The sequence below is a fragment of the Heterocephalus glaber genome, unplaced genomic scaffold (genome assembly GCF_053883595.1).
Source record: "Heterocephalus glaber isolate CG9 unplaced genomic scaffold, H.glaber_assembly_v1.0 deba00000122, whole genome shotgun sequence".
Taxonomy (NCBI): Eukaryota; Metazoa; Chordata; class Mammalia; order Rodentia; family Bathyergidae; genus Heterocephalus; species Heterocephalus glaber.
In genome coordinates, this window is record NW_028258138.1 from 67,585,464 (window position 1) to 67,605,858 (window position 20,395).

At 36.7% G+C, this 20,395-nt stretch overlaps 1 protein-coding gene and 1 pseudogene across 2 annotated transcripts in view; both read right to left on the minus strand.

The window, feature by feature from the left end:
* The window catches only part of Lsamp (limbic system associated membrane protein), a 2,156,433-nt gene that overhangs the window by 1,770,779 nt on the left and 365,259 nt on the right, over positions 1 to 20,395 (minus strand). The window lies entirely within an intron of this gene.
* LOC147830465 (dnaJ homolog subfamily C member 14 pseudogene) overlaps positions 1 to 20,395 on the minus strand; it is a 190,292-nt pseudogene that overhangs the window by 166,688 nt on the left and 3,209 nt on the right. Inside the window, exon 2 of the transcript XR_015452873.1 lies at positions 1 to 20,136. This exon is cut by the window's left edge and continues 166,688 nt beyond it. The product of XR_015452873.1 is annotated as a dnaJ homolog subfamily C member 14 pseudogene (transcript). The remainder of the gene's footprint in view (positions 20,137 to 20,395) is intronic.

A 20,395-nucleotide genomic window follows, 5' to 3' on the forward strand; every position in this document is an offset into this window, starting at 1 on the left:
TTTAATTTGCATTAGAATCTATACTGCAACTACAAGAAGTTTCATGAAGTCAGATGCATAGAATATCTAGCCAGAATTTAAAATTTACAGAAGCAATTCCGGATGATTTGTAGAAAATAATTCTCTCTCTGTCACATCAGCATTTGAATGTGAGGCACATATCCAAATGTTGCCAGATTTATTTAATACTCCAATCCTGACTGGTCATCCATGAGTTTTTATCAACACATTTCACTGTTAGTACAATTCTAACCTACACTATCTCTTGAGGTATCAACTTCTGGAAGCTCATTAATTTGGAGTAGGCACTTCTTCCATGTATACTCATAAATTTCCTCCTCTGCACTTAAGAAACTTAGCTAGCTCCCATTTTCCTCAAATTCAATGTGCCCAACCTGACCTTACATAACTTCATAAGCTAGAGTTGTAGTCTGAGATTTTCCGAGTTGGAAATACTTGAAGTACTTGTTGAATAAGGTCTGATTGGTTTTTAAAATAGTTTTCAGTATTGTTTAAAAGAATCAAAATATTCAAGTCGTCATAAGAGGAGAAAAAGAGTGACATGAAATTGGTCACAGTTAAATAAGATACAAAATTCAAATATCTAAAGTAGCTATAACATAGGAGATACTTTATCTTGAGTGAAAAAAACAAGACCTATAATATTTATTTCATTTTTGTGGCTTACATGAAAGCTTAAAATTCTTCAAAATACTAGTTCCTAAATTTTTTCACCACGAGATTCTCAAAAACAGGTGCACTTCTATCATGTTGCAATAAAGTAGAAAGACTCAAGAAGCCAGATTTATGATCGAGGTGCACTCCCAACTTGTATAAGTAAGGTCAACAACTTTGTTCATTGATAAATCCCCTAGACCATTTCTTCACATATCAAACAGGATAAAAATAATACTAATGTAACATAACATTTATGTATGAAAGTGCTTTGTATGTGGTAAAAGACTGCATACTTATAACTTAATTGATGTGGTTTTGAGGTCTGCCTAACATATCCCTAATACTTTCCTTAATAGATTTCTATTTTCTTGAGAGAGCCAACACTATTGCTTCCTTATAGGCCCAAGTTACCATCTGAGGTTCTTATGAGCCTAGAAATCAAGTTGTCTCCATCATATGTTAGAGAAACTATTTTCTTTAAATAAGAGGTAGATAACCAGACATCTTAGAATCATTCTTGTGCTGTTTGGTGAAAACTGTCTCAGGTAGTATGTCTAGCTTTCAACACACGCTTCAGTGCAATGCTTCTCAACATTTAGTGTGCTCATAGGTCACAGGAGGGGAATACTCCTAAATGCAGAATTGCTAATAGAGTCCCAAGTGATGTCATGATTCTAATCTGCAGGCCAAACTTTGAGGGTCAAGGTTAATTTAGATTCGTGAGGGGTACATTCTGTAACAGGATTACCCTTAGTTTCATAAGGCTATTTATATTCAAATTAATTAAAGTTCAATAGCATGAAAATTGGATTTCTTCTGTTACACTAGCCAAATTTTAAATATTCACTAGCACATGTGGATAGTGCAGCTAGCATTGGTAAGCACATATGTGTGATATTTCCATCATTACAGAGTTCTACTGGGAAACTCTACCCTGGAGCACAGCAGCAACATTCAAGGAGGGAAAAATTGCCTTTACTGAACTGGTTTCTCCTTACTTCCATAGGTTGCTAAATTGGTGTTCCCCTGCGTCTGGTTGGCATTGTGGTTTAATCTAATATACTTTTTATATGTGAGGATGATATAAGTGACCCCATCCTGGGTCACTCCGTTTGGGCCATGGTGTTGGGAGGAAGATGGGTTTTTGAGAGTTGAGATTTAGAAAAAGAGGAGTGAAATGAAATGTCAGTTCCCTACCAGCAGGAAGGAGAGGCTCCCATGATGCCCACAGAGAGAGGGAGTAAGAGCCAAGCTTGGTCCTCTCGAGGGGAAGAGTGAAGTGATATTAATCAACATGCTATTGTGCACAAAGAGGGTTCTCTCAGGAGAAGAGCAGTGCATCTGTCCCACTCACACATCAAAGAGGCCCAGCAGCTGAAAATGCTTGTGTCAAATCTCCACTCAGCCTCTTTTTCTCCTTGCTTTCCTTTCCTGGTTCATTTGCTATTCTGTGGGCTGTTTAGCAATAAGCTCTTCATCTGATTAACATTTCAAACCCATTGTTGGTCTGCACTGGCTTAAATGAACTAATCATCATTAGTACTTCAAAACCTGTCTGGCTATGCTGCAAGGGGGAGAAAAGAAGGAAGAAAAGAAAAGGGAAAGGAAAGAAGTCTGACTCATTAAATAAGTCGTCCTTCAGTAGTTGGTCAAGACTGAAAAATAAAGTTGAATCTTGGGTATTTTAATCACTAATCAAGGCATGTACACAAAGATCTATAACACAGAAGCTGGACCTTGGATACTTATCCACTAGGCAATAATGGAATCAAGGTGATTTCATCAGGAAGAGGTAGGCAGGAAGCCTAGGACCTTATCTATTCTCTTTACTGTTCTGCCCTTTCTTTGGGAAGATATCAGTTTATAAGTTCCAGGTCAAAACAAAACTTATTTCAGAAGACATTTACCTTCTTTCCCTTCTGCTTTATCTACACTGACAGAATTATACCTTCAAAAGTATTTGAGGTAGGTTATCTTTGCTGCAGTACTAACATTGTCTTATTTTCAGCTTATACCCTGCATCCTTTTATAGAATGTATTTGAACACATTACCTTATTGGACTAGGTAGGCTACCAGCCTGGCTTCTCCTGGGGTTCCAAAAGAAGATGTTTTGCTACATCAGTCTTTCCTAGTAAGCATCTCTATTATCGATTGTGCTGTATACTAATGTTTCATCATGCTACTTGTAAAACTGAGGACAGAAAACTAGAGAGAGAGAATACACCCAGACCATGTCTGTGGTTGTCTACAAGACAAAGTAAAAGTCTACAAGAATTTCTTTATTTGAAAAGTTAACTTCAAGTGTAAGAACATTTTTATTGCTTTTCTTGTGAAATCAGTATTTCCCACAGATTGCCCAGTGTCTTCAGTACAGAAGCACAATTCCAAAAGTGCAACAAGTGTGAGATGGGATGATGACCAGGGCTGAGATGACACCACAGCCCCACATCTTTAAATTACGCAGTGCACCACAATTCTCACCTAACCCTTTCATCAAGGCAATGACAGAGTCTCCCTTGGTACCTCATGAATTTAAAAACACTTCTACTTGACAGTTTTCCATTTTAACAAACAAAACAACCCTCCAGCTTTGAGTTTTCTGAAAGAAGTGTTATCCAGCTAAAAATAGGTAATGTTTGTTCTCATTGAATTTATTATTTCTAATATTTTCCTTTTATTTATGGCATGCGTTGTTTTTTATTTGTAGTAATAATAAAACATTAAAATATATTTAAGCAAAAACAGTCTTTAAAGAAATATTGACTTTTATTTTTTTGGTACCTGGGATCGAACGTGGGTCCTTGTGCTTGTGCAGCAGGCGGCAAAACAACTGAGCTAAATCCCTGTCTCCTATTGACATTTTAATACAAGTGAATGTGGCACATGTCATGAAATAGTGATCTGGAGTAGCCCAATTGCTTTGAGGGATGAAAAGGTATAAAGATGGCCTGTCACCCTGTTAGTCACCTGCACGTGTACTGGATTTGAATAGTACATCAAACACAACTCATGATAGGGTTTACGGAATGATGTTTCATAGAAACTAAAAGTGAGAATGATGAGGGAGAAAATGCCTTTAAAAATTCCTTTATAAAATAACCACTTAGGAGAAAAGTGTCCCAGAGAACAGATAGGTGGCAGAGTAGCAGGAAACAATGAAATAAAAAAGTATTCTTACAGAAGTGGAAAAAATTTTTTTCCATCTATCCTAATTTGATTGATTTTACAATAGAAAGTTGTTTAGTTTTTTTTTTTTTCCTCAAGCTTTAACCAAAGGTGTGCTTTTAGGTATCTGAAATATACCTTTAGGAGAAGAGAGGAAACATCAGGTTTCTTTGGCCATGTTCCAAAACAGTATAACACTGCCATGTTCTGAAAAATGGGACCAAATTTATTTTAATGAGTGAAAATCCTGGAGCTCTTTTCCATTGATTATTAATATGATCTCACAATCCTAGTTCACATCTACCCATAGTTTCAGATGAAAACTTTTGCAGTTGCTCAATGAATAAACATTTGTAGAGCACCCAGTATCCATGAGGTAGATTGTGTTTACCATGTCAAGGACATGGTGTGGTATCCTGACACTCAAAGTGTGGTAGGTGCACAAGCAAACCTGGCATTTTCAGGGACTTGTTAGAAACATATAATTGTAAACTCTTCTGTTACTGTGACAAAATACTGGACACCTGAAACTTAAAGGAAACAGGTTGATTTTGGCTCATGGTCTCAGAGGTTCAGTCTATAGTTGTCTGGCTTCAAGGCAGAAACAACATAGCAGAAGAACCTGGTGGAAGAAAGCTGGTCATCTACTGCAAGCCAGGAAGCAGAAAGAGAAGGGAGGTGCTGCCCTTCCTGGTCACACCCCAGAGACACACCTATCCCCACGCCCCACCTCCTATAACACATTCAGCTATTGGTTTCACCAATGGATGAACCCACTGGTGAGTGTGACGCCCCAGTGGGCCAGATGTTAGGTATTTCAGAGCCCCCACAGGGCAAGCCCTCTTTCCCCCTGCCCCAGTCCGGCCACAGGGAACAGGGAACTTCCGCATAACTAAGGCATGACCTCCCCTTGTTAGTGACTCTCTGCCTAGTTAAGGTCTTTCTGCCCCACTGGTTTCTTGGTCAGAGGTTCCAGTAAGATAGGGGCTTCTCGAAAGCGGTGACTCCATCCCCCCGACCGAAACCTGTTGCTACATACCCCAGCCCCAATCCCCCACCCCCACCAATGGACTAGTGCTCTCAAACCTGCAAGATCCCTATATAAGCTTCCAGCTCAGCCCATACGGTTGCTGCTCTCCATTCTGTGACTCAGCCCGGCAGGCTGCAGACTGCCATCCCAATAAAGCTTGCTTGAATGTCCGTGTGTGCCCCCCTTATTTGGCGACCCTTTCACCAATCACCTTCCCAACTCATGAGACTTTTGGGGGGCATTTTAGATCTAAAATATAGCAATAATCTTAGATCCCATCCTAGATCTATTCAAGAGAAACTTGGGTTTTTTTGGTACTGGGGATAGAACTCGGGTCCTTGCGCTTGTGAGGCAGGCGCTAGAACCACTGAGCTAAATCCTCGGCCCCATACTTGGGTGTTTTTAAAGTGTTTCACATATAATAGAGTAAGGCTCTGGAACCTCTATTATAAGATTCTATATAGAAACAACATGTCAGGTGAGAAAGGATATTGATGCTAAAGTAATGAAACAAGTGATAGAAATTACTGTAAGTGGTATGATCCCAATTTAGATGATATTTTCCAAAAATCATGGAAAAAATAAGATTGGAATGATGTCCAAAACGCTATCTAAATTAGAAGATAGATACATGTGCCTCCTTGGAATGTGGATGATTTTTAGGGATAAAGAGGATAGAACTTTACATATGTCTTTAATATACATAGAGAAAATTTCTTCATTGGATTAAGGATAGACTCTGGAGACCTGGGGAAAATCAAACTTAGTTTAAAGGGTAACTGACTTTTAGTAGAGTTTATTTTTTTTGTAGCAGAGAAAATGTATGCTATCTCTGAATATATGCAAACTAGGAAGTCACACAGTAGAATAAATGCTCAGCATTTGCAAAATCAAGTTGGTTAAATTGTATGTTCAGAGTGATTGCTCTAGCACCATGGTAGTTAAGATGAACTGTAGGGGGGAAAGCCAAGATTGTGGAAGCTATAAATGTTTTTGATGTGGGATCAGATGCTTTGAATAATGTCTGTTTTGCAAAAGATAGGCCAAGTCCTAAAAACACTAATTACATGTAAGAGACTAATATAGTGAAACCACTGTATCACAATGACTATGCTGATTTGAATTTGCCTCAATTAAGGGGCTCTTTCATTGAAATAAAGTTTCTAAAAATGTTACTTAATGGCACTGCTATGCCTTTACTTAATTCATTCAGCTGAAACCCACGCGCTTGTTATGTGCCCTTTTATTCCCATGTTCTATTGTAGAACAATAACAATAAAAGTGAGTGTAAGACACTGCATTTTAATTCAGGAAGTACCTCTTCTTCAAAGGAGGCAACTCATTTTACCAGCAAAACCTCCTACTGTGGAGCCATCCTTGTGTTTGAAACCTGGCTGTGCCAATTTCTACCCAGGAACTGGGGCATGCCCACGCATGGGGTGAAGATGTTGTTATGTGACACTAACCAGTAGCTTAATCCTCAATTTCTTTATCTGTACATTGAAGTAATAAACATTACTTACTTCACAGGGCTGTTGACACAAGACCTGTCACATAGTTGCAACTCAAAATATAGGTGCTAGTTAATGATCATCATATTCTAATGATCATCGCTTTTATAATCTACTTGACAAGTGATACAAACCCAAGGTGCATATATTCTCCTTTAGACAATGTACCTCTAATTCTACATAAAATCAAACTTGTATATGGTGATTAAAGAGTTAAGTCAGAGACCTTATGACTAAAGGAAAAGAAAAAAAAATCTGCCCTTATTTCACTTAAACTATTCAGTTGTGTTCTACAAATGTTAAAGTGATCAGTAATATGGTGATATGAAAACACAAATGTGGCAAATGTGAGGTCACCTGAAATCTTTCATCAGGACTCCTTTTAACCTCAAATCAGTCTCTATCCTGTGAATTTTAGCCCATCTTTACCCATGCAGTCTTCTGGCTCATCTTTCCTTTCTTTCCTTCTGTTTCTCTCCCTCTAGCCAAACCATGAGTGAAGCCACAACCAAGCAGTCTCCCCATCACTCCTCTTTCCTCCCTTAACACCAACTCAGAACGACTCCCTAAAAATATTCTTTTTCTCCTAAAGAGAGGTGAAAGTCCAAGAACTAGAGCACTGATTCAGAAGGACATATACTTCTCCTAAACTTCAGAAAAGATTATAGCTCTCTAGTTGGTACCAAATCTCCAGGGGCCATTGATGGAAGTTCGCTAGAGAAACTAGAAAAGATTTTTGATGCACAGTGATGACCACCTGTGCAGCAAGTCCTGTTGATCTCCTTTCTCTAGCCCTCCTGGTGGCTAAAAGCGTAGAGGTATGTTCTTCCTTGTAAATAAAGAAGATGTCCCTAACCACTGAAAATCGAACCCGTTTTTATTTGGGAGCCATCTAGGGGAGTCAGAAGTACAGGTGCTGAGAGCGACTCAAGGCTGCTTTGCGAGCACATACAAGATCTAATCCATGGCATGGATTCCTGTAATAACTTGTGGAAGTCCAGACACTTTCAAGGAGTGGAGCTGTAGATTTAAAGAGATGTTCCACAGTCCAGAAGAATTTCTTCACTGCTCATGAACCAGCCATTTACTATCCACATATTAAAGAGAATCTTTGAGTACTAAGATAACAACAACTTGAGTGCAAATGTCTCATTTTCTTCAGGCAAAGAGACCCTAGAAATGATTTAATGGAGTTAGGTCAGGCCCAAATCACATTTCTCTAGCTCAGTGGTTTTGGTTGCATTAGAAACACATGCAGAGCTTATTCAAACAAATTGAAATTTGATTCAGGAGATCTGGGCCGGGCTCTGTGGTCAGGGGATGCTCACAGTGTGGCCTGGGGAATCAAACTTTGAAAATCACTTTTCTGTTACCCTGCTTCTCACTCATGCAGAAATACTGTGAAATTCTCACTAGATAATTTTTAAATATTCATGTTATATATTATAGTTTCTACTTCTTAGAGGAGAAAATAGTTCTTAAAAATGAGATTTTCTTCAAAGTTCTTTCACTGTCATCTCCCTTCTCAGCCCACTCACTTGTCACGATCTCAATAAAAACCTATCTTTTATGTACTTACCAGCATGGTTTTAGCTCTATTTTGGGTTGTCAGAATTATACTCTATGATAATATGAAATTAAAGTAAGTCATTATTGTCCCCTTTAAAGGAGGAAGTTTTTTTTAATATAAAAAGGCAAGATAGCTTGTTTGAAAATATTATATTCTGAACTCTCTTGTGCTTTGTTTAGTGTGAATGAAAGGTAAGTGTTGATTAAACAAACTGGCTTTGAGGAAAGAGAAAAGGCTGTGATTGAAATTAGAAAAAAGTAAAGGAAAAGAAAGGAAGAAAGTCAATGTTTTCTGGCCAGAAAGACACCTCTGTATCAACTCACATGACTATCTCAGCAATCCACGCTGTTTGTGGTACAGCTGGTATATTTTTCTCTCAGTGCAAAAGGATACTTTGTACTGTAGGCTGTACCCTCACCATATGTACTCATAGCTCAACCTTGTGAACTGTACTTGTACAATACTCACCAATGACTTTCACATGAGTTTTTAATTGCACGGTGAAAATAAGATTTTTATAATTCAGTGATCAAAAGCAGAAATTCACCTAAGGTTACAGTGCTTTTGAATGGTAAAACTGGTCTTGAAACATGGCTTTCTCTGATTCTAAGTCTCCTAAAGCTGCTAGAGAAGGTCGTTTTGATTCTCCTTTATACTAGACACCATATAATGGAATTTCCATATAAAATAATAAATACATCACTTCAGTACAAAGAGAGATCAAACAAGTTGGAAGTATATTTCTCTTTATTCTTTTTCTTACTCTCACCATAGTTCCTCATTTTTTTTTTTTTGATGTGGTGCTAATATTTTACTTGCTGGGACAGAGATGGGAGAAGAACATACAGAGGAGGGGGGGAGGTAACACCCCTGCAGTTCAGTATGTCACCCTACTATATGCTTTGTTGGTCGTGCACTGCCTCTGGAGAGCCATTTGGAGGCCGGATGCATTTCCCTGAATATCATGAGTGCTGATTTGATTATCTGAATGCGTCGGCACAAAGAAAAGCAAAAAATCCTAGATGTTGCTATTAAATGGCAAGCTGCCAGAAATCTGAAAGAGCACACACTGACACAATATCTCATGTCTCTAAAGAGGACTCCAAGCCAAGATTCTGCACCTCTTCTGAGTCCCTAGCCAATCAGCCTCGGGGTTCCCATTCTCAGACACGTGACCCATTTGGACACTCAGGAGTCATCCTCCAAATGTTCCAGGTGCGGACTGAAAGTAGTGGCTTGTATCTCCTTTGTGATGGTTAGGGCCAGTGTATAGAATCTATACTATTCCCTATTCCCCATCCTCATGCCATATGGAGATATGCAGATCCATACCTGTAAAATATGTAATATTAATAAAAGAATATACTCCTCTGAGGAGCTTAATGCACTTGCTACCCCCTTGTTTTCACAAGAAAAGTAATTTAGGAAAGAAGGAATCAATAGCAGAAATAGCAGGCAGGCACATTCTAGCAGAAACCAGCTCAGCTGTTTGATGCTATGCTCTGTAGGGAAGAAGTGTGTGGGCCTGAAGTGGTATTTCTTCTTGTTCCTGATGGAGTTAAGTGTACCTTAACTGTTGGTCAGTGAAGTGAATTAATTCATTTTTGACACAGAGAGCACAGAATAGTGTGAAGTGAAACAGATGCGGAGTTAAGTGCAACATTATGAGTCCCTGGATCTAATATCTTCTTAATAAGGAATGTTGCTGTGGACATAAAGGAAATTGGTTTTATGTGTGCGTAGAACTTAGGCAGGCCAGAATTAGAGCATCAGAGATTATTCAGTTTAATGATGGACTGAAGAGAGACCTCATGGGGGCTGTACAAGTATTATCCATAATTTTTACATCTACAAGTTCAAAATGCTCCAGACCTGAAAAGACTGAAAGAAGAAGAATTGAGTGCTTCCAACATGCTCATAACCAGAAGATACAACCACAGCCCTCAAGAAGCAGAGGTGGCTGCTGAGAACCAATCAGCCTGGTGGAGAAGTATGACAGACTGGCCAGATGGTGAATGTCTTTCAAGTGACAGTAGATTTGGAATAGCATTATCTCTTAATATCCTCCACGACTCTTAAATTATATAACACAAACAAATCTTTGCAGTTTACAGTGTACTCTCATGTGGAATTATTTTCTCAAAAATTATAAATCAGTTAGTAGAAGTTGAAAGATTTTGCCAGTATACATTTTTCAATCAATTTTCAAATTACATTATGATACTTAAAATAGTTTTCCAAATAAGAATTATAGCATAGTCACCTATAAAATTCTATTGTTGGTAACTTATGATTGTTCTCCCTCTTCTTCTTAGGTTAGAATTAAAAGTCATGAGCTCATTTTTTATTTTTTCCTCATGGAACTTTACAGACTAAAATTTCATTGTAGGTCGTAGCATCAGTTGAATTCATACTACAAATTCAACAAGAGATAAGTAAATAGTTACCATATTCTAGGAGATATGACTGTAAAGGAGAAAAATACATAGTACTAAACATACAACTTGATATTTTTTTATTTCAAGACCAAAACTAGTCTGTCTGTAGTCTTACTCTTGTTAAAATTTATTGAACACTCTATAAAGTTAGAATAGTCCCTTCACTTCACTCAAAGAACACCATGCTGATTACTTAATTCTCATTTTCTCACCCACCCTGAATGCCTACTTCTGCCTGTTATGGTCACAATAGACTAGGTTATATTGCAATAATAAATGACCCCAAAGTAAAAATATCCCACAACTTTAAAAAATTGTTTATTTCCTCCCTTGCAACCAGCCTTTGATGGGTTGGCTGTGGTTCTGTTCCACCAAGTAGTCTTCATCTGCAATATTAGCAGTTGTGTGGCAGAAAGAAAGGAAATAAGAATAAGCATACACTGATTCTAAAGATTTACCTCCTAGAACAGGAACTTATTTAATTGGCCAGAGAAAAGCACATGGCCAAAGCTCTTCCTAATAGGCATATGAAGTATTATTTCCCTCTAGGGAAAAACAGTGAACATGTGGGAACCATAACACAGTTTATTCCTGGATACCAGCCTTAATCATCTGGCAGCCTTCAGCCCAGAGCCTTCTATTAAATATTTTCACTTCAATTTTACTAACTCATTTATTGCTCAACAAAATTATCCATAGGACACATGTATTTATATGTAATATATTATATGTAACAATATCTTACATGCACTATTTATATGTAATAATATCTTGCAATATTTTTAAACAATTTCATTTTTTGTTTAAATTGTCTTTTTTCATTCAATTTTAAGTTCTTTGGAGGCAGAAAATATGGTCTAGCTTTTAAAAATACCCCATCCTGTGCATGCTCTGTTTTTTAATTGAAGCAAGTAAAAAATCAACAACAATAACAAAACAAACTCTGCCTTTTGCACCTATTATAATACTGAATTCTTACAGCACAACTTACTTTTATAACACATTAAAAGCTATATTACATGGGATGCTACCACAAAACATACAAACATATTTAATATTTTATAAAAAGTAAAGATACTTAGTTTTTTTAAAACTTAGAGTGAATACATTAAGAAATAGAATGTTTAGGTTACTTTTAAGACTCTATTAAGATAGAAACAATATAAATAACCCAAATAATGATCTAGAGAAAAATTTGGCAGGGCGTATGTCATTAAAATGACTGAGGACACTATAAGTAAATAAGTGAGCCACCATTTAATATAGTAACAAAAAATTTTCTATGCACATGTGTCTTATCTTGGAACCAATATGGTATTTGTCAGAGAATTCTGAGTATCTTCTGTGAGGTCCTTGCTTGCAACTGTAGAGGAACTGGGCGTATAAACTTGTGTATATAATGTAGTTTTAAGAAAGTGTTTGCATGATTGAGAAAACAATTTGTTTGGCAGTTGTAGTATTCAAGGGGGAATACAGTGGAACCTGATACAAATGTATCTGTTTCAGAGAGGATGTACAATTAAGAAATGAAAACATAAGCAAGCAGATATGTAACAACGTTAGAATTGTAAGGAGCCACTTAATAACAATTGACTAAATACATCATATGTATTTATCTCCTTGAAATCATTTCATTACTCTGAAAATTAAGCATATGCTGCTCCTGAGCAGAGTAACAAGGGAGAATAGTTTGCTCGGGAGATTGGTAAAAGCATGCAAAGCTATTTATCTTGAGATTATAGGTCTGGCTTCAACCAAGAAACTAAAGACAGTTATTGCTACTTTATGGCCCATATGAAATGAGCTATCATTATCCGTTTAGATGCTTGTTTCAGCAGGCTGTCACTGCAATATGGGTTAGGATAACCCTAATGGCTATGTGGACAAAAGTCTGCTTGGAGAGATAATACAATACAATGAAAAGAGCCCTAGGCTAAGAATCAGGGGAGTTGAGTCCAGTTCCAATTTTGCTTCTAATAAGTAACATAAGTTTCACCTTTCTAGGAAAGGAGTAAGGGAAACAGAATGGGTAAGATAAATTTCAAAATCCCTTCTGGCCCTAATGTTGGAGAGTATCATGTAAAGGAAAGTTCCTTTAGGCTATTCCTAGTAGGAACTTTGTCCTTATCTTCCCCCAAAGTATTGGCCAAGTAATCTGTGGAACTTTCTTTTGGATTTTATCTAGATCTACATTCTCCTGTGAAAAAAAAGGATGTCATTTTTTCCTTTCCATTTAAAATGTACAATGTACAAATTAACCCTTTATCTAGGACAGATTCTTAGACCTAGGTGTATGGCTATTTCCCTCTTCAAGTTCTCTCTCTCTCATCTTCATGAGATATTATCAACTATTATAAAGTGTATCAGGAAATCACTCAAAGAAAATTAGTTTCAAATACATTTTTAAATGTAAGCTTTTTCTTACTTTTCTGAAGGAAGTAGGCTGAGTTGAGTTGTAGGCCCCTGTATGCTGAGATACCCACAGCTATTTCAGAGTTGTGTAACTACTAATAAAGAAGAGCTACCAGGACAGAGCTGTGTATCCATAGCACAACTAATTAAACCCATCTCAAAGCCCACCCAAACATGGGCTATTCTTACTGCTCCCAGTGAAAGTCTGAAGCTCTGCCTTTCTTTGAGAGAAAGGATGACATGAATTGACAATGATGGAAAAGAAGATGGTGTTTACATTTCTTTTTTCATTTTTTAAAAATTTGGAACTTGTAGTTTTGGAGCCTAAGGAAAATGAGACTGATACTAAACTGTTAGCTCAAAACTGGCATCATGACACCAAGTTCAAGCTGTTGAGAATGCAGCAGCACTCACAAGCAAACAGGGTGACAGGAAGGATAGCAAAATATACTCAGATTCCCCTACGGATGGCTTTACATACCCTAGTTCTTTCAATTGTTATATGAAGAGTAGTCAAAATATATAGCCAATATTTACATTTTTAAAACATACGATAAAAAAATACATTGTCATTAGATTGACTCCCCAAAACACTTTGCATTACTTTGCTCATACTTATTTCATCGTAAATGGTACTCATTTTTTTAATAGTACATACTTGCCATACATAACAAATATATTCATCATGGTAAACTAGTACACACACACACACACACACACACACACACACATCTTACCATTTTCTGAAGCAGTTCTGGAGTCCTTTTTCTTCTCTTTACAAAATGTGATGAAAAATACAGTAAATGCTGCTGTCAAGTGCTGTGTGTCATTATTCACCTTATTTCCTGATATGGCACCATGTGACTTTTGGGCAAGGTCAAAATGACAATGAAAGTTAGATGCTTTGAACTGATTCAGGATATTAAGGCAGTGAAGACAACACAACTAAAGATACTTATGAAAGAATATTTTCTAGCACTGTTTCAGAAAGTGACAAGAACAATGGGATAAGTGTGTTCAAAGTTAGGGAGATTATTTTAAGAAGGAATAATGGCATGTATTATTTAATGTACTACATATTTTTAAAAAATTAAACATCCACCATAATTTTGGATTGTACCTCTTACCCTGGCAGACAAAGATACCAAGCTTCAGAAAGTTTTGTGTCATTTTGCAAGGTTAGTTAGTAAGAGGAGGGATAGATTTGAACTTTGACATTCTGATTATAGTGCTAATTCTGTTAACCACACCCACTGAGAGCTCTTGTGTTATAAAGCTGTGAATAGTGGACAGGGGATGAGCAGGCTTCCTTTCTGTATCATTCTACATTCGACACACTAGATCAAACCTCCTGCTACTGACAATGAAATGGGGGTGATTGAGTGTGGATTAACAATGAGTGCCAGCCAAGTACTCCCCTCTAAGAGACCCTACCCTACAGCTAGAGTTTGTAAGCAGCACTGCTTCTGAATGGGAAAACATCCCTGCTTAGGAAAACCCTGAACAGCCAAAGCCACTCTCTAGAGAGATGTCCTATACATAGGTGGATCTTTAGGGGGGTATCTCAGCTTTCCCACTTTCCACTGGTGTGGCTTTCTACAAACCAGTTAAATAGATGGGTTTCAGACACTACAGCTGCAATATGAGAAAATTAGATATTATTTAAATGATTACTTTTTAGTCTCCCACGTCAAGTAGAGTCAATTGTTTTAAATGATATCTTAGTTTCAACATCTGAATAAGATGCAGGGCCTTTTTCTGGATGACTTCTACCCCTTGCTCCATCCTGAATCAAACCAGACAGCTGAACACTTCTCGGTGTACTGAAACAAATACATGGCATAGGTCCATTGTGTGGTCTCTAAATACCTTCCCAAGCTTGGTAGACTATAACAGTTTTAAGATCCTTTAGGTAATATCAGTAAGTCTACCAATGTTAAATGAAACATTTGCTATCTCCTTTGACCATTTCTAGTTATAAATGCAATTTTTATCCTTTGGATTACAGATGTGATTTATTTTAAATGAGGATAAACTTGAGTTATTTGTAGGAAAATTGATGTACCTTCAGACAGAATGTTAAGTGAAATAAATCAGACATACAGGCTTAAATATTACACAATTTATCTTGTATGAGAAACTCAAAATATAAATAAAAGATAATGTAAAACAGGAATATATATCTTTATCAAAAGAGAAGGGAACAAAGAGATAGTGGGAGAAAAGAAGGAGGGAAGGGGAAAGGGATAAAAAAGTGAATTAAGATGTGTTATGTACATGTACTAACTACCCAAGGTGAGTATAATCATTATGTGCTGCAAACATGTGCTAATAAAAAATTAAAATAAACACACTAAAAATCTGGCACTAGACAGATTGATTCTTCAGTTCAGAAGAATGAAGAACTGGACTTTGATCCATTACCACTGTGCTGGGAATTGATTTTGGGGAAGGATATGCTATTATGGGATAGAATGTGAATGGGGATGGTTTGGCCGACCTCAGCTCTGCTTCTCCATTTGTGTGTGGTGCAGCATGAGTGACATGGGCGTGAGGACTGCTTCATAAGATGTAAAAAGAACTGATTGATTTATTGATCTAAGGAAGACAGTCTCCTTGACGGAGACATGCTGTCGAACAGTGGCAGGATGCACTGCTAAAATCCCTCTAGATTGATTATCCTACCTGGCACCTGATCCCTCATCCCTGTGTCAGGTGAGGAGTTCTGGAAATGTACTCACAGCTTTCATTAATAAGATAGGAAGAGAACAAACAGAGGAGCTCAAGTTGGACAAGACTCTGGTGAGGACAGGGTTTCCCACTGCTTCACATTTCCTCAAAACACAGAGTCTCTCAAATGATGTGAAATGCATAGGCTGAAACAGGAGACAAAATAGTTCATTCAGCTGAAAATGTGAGTGGCAGCAATGTCATCACTGAGTTCTCAAGGACTATGATTTAGTTTTCCCATCTGTTACTACTTCTGAAATGTGTTCCCACTTGGATATTTAGGTAATTAGAAATGACTAGGAAAGAGGGTACTAAGAGACATACCTAGAATAAGATTCAGGACATTTTAGAGAATCTCCACACAACCGCTGCCACATCCTACCATGTGGATCAATAAGCAAACTTAAAAGGTAGATGTAAACACATGCACACCCTCACACAAGTCATCTTGACATGTGTGCTCTTCTTAGCAAGTCATAGCCAAAAATCAAAACCCAGCTAGTACACAGGGAATGCAGTGAGCTAATGCTAAGAATATGGACAAAAATAGTGGGGTAAAATAAGTTAATTATAATAGTGTGGAGAAGAGATATCGATGCTATCATTTTTTCAGAAGATCAATGCACTCCATGACAAGTAAAATCATCATTTTGAGAGGAGAGTATCCAAAGCCTGGAAGTGTTAAGAGAGAAATTAGCTACCTCCAAATCCTAAAAGAAAATCAGTTTTTGAAATGTTTGTTTGCTCAAAGGAAGACAAGAGGAGCTGCAGATGTGAAGTATTGAAAGTATCATCTCAGTATTCCTGGTAACAAAATATGAATTGAAGAATTATACAAAGGTAGAACTGGAGAGACCAGTGAATGCTTCCTCTCATTTTACCTATGAGAAAACTTTGCCCCAGGGAAGTTGACAAATCTGTCACAAGCCCCCTACATGGTGGTAGAAGGAGGGGGTTTGAGCTCAGACTCTTGATATCTGAATAAATGGCTTTTCCACTATATCATGAATGTATACTTAACCTCTTCTGCTTATCTAGATTTTAATATCTCACATTTCAAATATGTAAGTCTCCACATTAATAATAACAAAATAACAACAGGAGCAGCTGCGAGAGTATGAATAATACTAAACTCCAAAAATACCCTCAATGGCAAAAAGATCACCAAATTGTCTTCTTTTCCCTTTAAAATCTATTAGTATAACTAACTAGGCAGTCAGAGCCCAATGGAAATAAGCCCCATCATTCCTAATGGGTAATATTGCCATACATGTGGCATCCACCACTGTTCTAGAAAATGGGCCCTAACTTCCAAAGCAGCTTTGTAGATTTAAGCAATGGTCTTTGAGAGACAGAGGTTTATTAGGCCAATGTTAATTTTCTAGTTCTATGGAATTAAAATCTGGCAAATGGAAGCAAATCCTTTATTGATCAAAATTTTAGAGGGACAGGAATGATTAAATTCAATCTCTGAAGATAATCCTTCAGTTGGAGCAAGAGATCTTCCAGGCGGTCAGATTCACAGCCTGCTGAACACTTTTGCACAGGAGATTTTTACAGGAGATCTATGAACTTGACAGAGAAAATAAAACTTGCATCACTATTAATAGTAAGCATTAAATGAATGTAGCATTTCCTTCAATAATGAATGTAACTAATAATTTATGGTAGAACTAAATTAACCCATAATGTCATCCTTTATAGAATCACAGGTATTTTCGTATTACATTCCCTCAGATGTTGCAGATTTTCAGTATTCAATTCATAGTCAAAGTTGTAGTGTAATCAAAGTCATTTCTTGATCTTGTTACTTAGTTTATTAATATCAAATTCATACAAAAATTTAATTTTTGATAATAATAATAATAATAATACTGTTTACTACAAATTACTATTAGGAAAATTACCAGAGGCAAAATAAAGTCACAACAGAATTGGTTAATCCTAACCACAATTAAATAAGCAAAGCCAGGAGGTTATGAAGGAAAGTTTCTCGTGCATAACTGCCTGCTAATTATCACTAAATGTTTCAGGAAGCACAAACTTGCACAAGTCACCACAACCTCACAAAAGAAGACCTTTGCTCAGGAACTTTCTGTTCAAACTTGATCGGTGTCACTCTCATTATTAATCATTGTAGCCAGGGATTATTATTTCAAAATATCCTAGGTAACCCTCATTGTTTTTGCCTTTAAAATCTTTCCTGGCCTCAATCTCTATATGAATTTGTTTATTGTTTAAAAAGGCATGTGTATCCTTAGTTCAGTGCTCTGCTACTCTTCAATAATTATTATTATTCTGAAGAATTCCTTGCTGTTGGTATTTATGTAGATGCTTTTGGTGTCAGAAGTAGGATCTGGTGTCAGAAGTAGGATCTGCAGTCAGATCACTTTGGAAGGGAATCAGTGATTCTTTGGACCAGGTGCAGAACCAGCAGTGAACTCTTCATGACCTCTAGTCCCAGGTCTTGCCTTTCTTTCTCCCCTGGTGCCTGGACACCCAGCTTGAAGCATCCTTTTTGTGATAGAAGCTTCCTACTGACTTTGTTTGGAATCTGACTTGGATAAGGCCACTTTAAATAAAGGAATGTGAATGTCTGCTACAGACTAAAAACTACTTTGGTCTTTTCTGGTATAAGGACACTTTTCTTGTGATTACTCAGATTACCACAGAATTTACATTCTCGGAAGACTTCATTTATCTTCTGGTAAATTCTTCCTGGGTTCTGTACATTTAGTTTAATATTTTGTTTTATCTGCATGTCTATTCTATTTTGGGGGGGAAGGCTTCTTTCATTTTAATTGATTTACCTGCCTTTATAAATGCTTTCACTTTTTATCTATTCTTTATTTTTCAGTGCTGAGGATTGAACATAGGGGTGCTCTACCACTGAGCTAAATTGTAAGTCATTGGTATGTTTAATTTTTTAGGCAAAGTCTCAGTAAGTTGCCCAGGCCAGTCTCAGACTAGCGTTCCTCCTGGCTCTGTCTCAAGGGTAGCTGGATTTATAGGCATGCCATACCAACAACATGTTTTTTTTCCAATTTGTTTCTGAAAGATCTTCTGAGAATAAAAATACATCCAATGGTGGCTGTGGGACAGCCGGTTTAAAGCTGTGAGGGTGCCATCATCATTTACACATTCTAACTTCTTAAGATAAAGTTGCTTTTATGGCCATTACTTTGTCATGGACAGGCAAGGTTACCACAAGTATATCTTACAGGCACAAGGCAATTTTAGTGTAACCTGGGAAACCTTGGTCACAGGTTGAACAGATTAGGGAAAAAGCTACCTGCCAAGTTTAGAAAGCTCCTGTGTTTGGTGTATGTGTCAAAGCTAGCATTTTCCCCAGACACTTGATGTTCCCTGACAAATTTATAGAATTGTCTTTTGTTTTGAGACATTATAAAATTAAGTAGGATCCCAAAATTGGAAAGCATGCTTAAAAGGTCCTGCTTTGGGGACTTCAGCCAGATATGTTATGCTTCATGTTTTATTAATCAATGGCAAGGAAAAAGGTTTAGATAGAAATTATAGTGTTAACATGTAAAGACTTTTTAGCTCACTTGCTCACTCTCTCTCTCCCTCTCCTGTTTTGAATACTTTGACTTTTTAAAAACTTATATTAAGGAAGACAAATTGAAGGGAAAACAAGACAAAGTCTATTATAAAGCTTTTCTTCTAGCATTTCAGCCACAATAAATGATTGTTTCAAATTAATAATTTTGCATATTATAGCAGCCACATGGCAACCTAAATACTTAAGTTTCAATCATTTTTAAATATAAAATTAAGTTGGTTTGACTAACAATGTATTAGAGTGATGCAATAGTTAATTACAAGTTTATTAATCTTAAAAAATTAGTAAACATTTATAAAAATTCCTCAAATCAAATAGTTCTGCCTTTTTAAAACTACCATTATGCCTTGGACAAAATATTGGGCTCAAAAATATATGCAATCATGAAAATGTCACAGTGAAACCCATTAATTTGTTTGATTAATACATGATACTGTCAAAATAATAAGCAAGTGGAGGAAAAGGAAAAAAACAATTGAAATGTGTTATGTACATGTTCCAATTCTCCACAATGAATGTAATTGTTATATACTACAAATGTACTATTATAAAAGAACAAATTAAACAACAAACATTATATATGTATATAATATATATTTATATATATGCTAATACTTACAATCTAGAAAAAGAACAAAAAATACTGGGCTCAGAGCAGGAGTACAGTATCTCTTTGGTCACAAAAAACTGCATTATCGGCCACATGTGCCAGGAGAAAAAAACCAAAGAAACACTGCAAATAACCTCTTAAAAATCATTTTTTTAAGGGATAGATGGAGGGAGGAGGAAGGGATGAAAGAAGGATGAAAAAAATTCAGATGTATTATATACATATGCAACTCTGAGAGAGGAAAGTAAACATTACGCATACAAACATACACTAATAAATAAAATTAACTGGAAAAAATAATTTGTAGAAATTTCTCTCACCTTTGTTGATTAGCCAGGTAAACTGGTCCGACAAACAAAAATCATGTTTATTAAAGTCGATGTTGCATTAAGGTTTGTTATCCCAAACTAGCTAAAATGTGAACATGTAATAGTTAATCTCCAAACTCATTAGACATGGGGAAAAAAAACTTTAAGGTAGAGAGTTAAAAAAGATTGTAAAAGTAAGCTTCTATGGGAATGGTTTGACCCAATACTTTAGGGCACAGCCTTTTACAAGACTACCAATCCTGACAAATAAAAGCTTTGAACTTGAGTCATTAAACAGGTGACTTTCAAGTCTTCATTTGTCAAAAATATAACTTAGATTCACTCATCATTTTTTAATGAAG